The following is a 552-nucleotide window of genomic DNA, read 5'->3' as shown; positions in this document are numbered from 1 at the left end:
CGTTCACACCTATGTATAGTTCCGCCTCCTATGAACGCTGGCTCTGTAACTTGCTTTATGTAATAGAATGCTCAAAAGTGATGCTCTGTTGTGCAACTACTATGGCTAGACCCTAATGATTATGGAAGCTACTGCTTTTGCTTTTCGTGAAAGTTCAATGTTAGGACCCAACCAGTGTGACATTGGAAGCCCAAGGTAGACACATGAAGATGTCACACGGATAGAAACAAAACATTTCAGCTGACAACCTCACCAATTATCAGCCGTGTAACTGAGATCATCCTGGACCTTATGGCTTTCTCACTGCCCCAACTGCCATGGAGAACTGTCTATATAGCACAAAGAATTATAAGAGATAATAAATTATTGTATTAGGCTACTAAGGTTTTTATTTTATACAGCAATATAGCTAAACAAATAGTGATGACATAATGTATTGTAATTTTCTAAAATTAAATTGGCATTAAGAAGAAATCCTCAAATTAAATTTTGTGATTTTGAAAGTTGGAAAGAAATTTTTTAAAACTTTCCAAAACAATTGATGAACAGATT

This window comes from Propithecus coquereli, unplaced genomic scaffold (genome assembly GCF_000956105.1).
Source record: "Propithecus coquereli isolate 6110/MARCELLA unplaced genomic scaffold, Pcoq_1.0 Scaffold788, whole genome shotgun sequence".
NCBI classification, from domain to species: domain Eukaryota; kingdom Metazoa; phylum Chordata; class Mammalia; order Primates; family Indriidae; genus Propithecus; species Propithecus coquereli.
Note: the sequence above shows the minus strand (reverse complement) of the source record.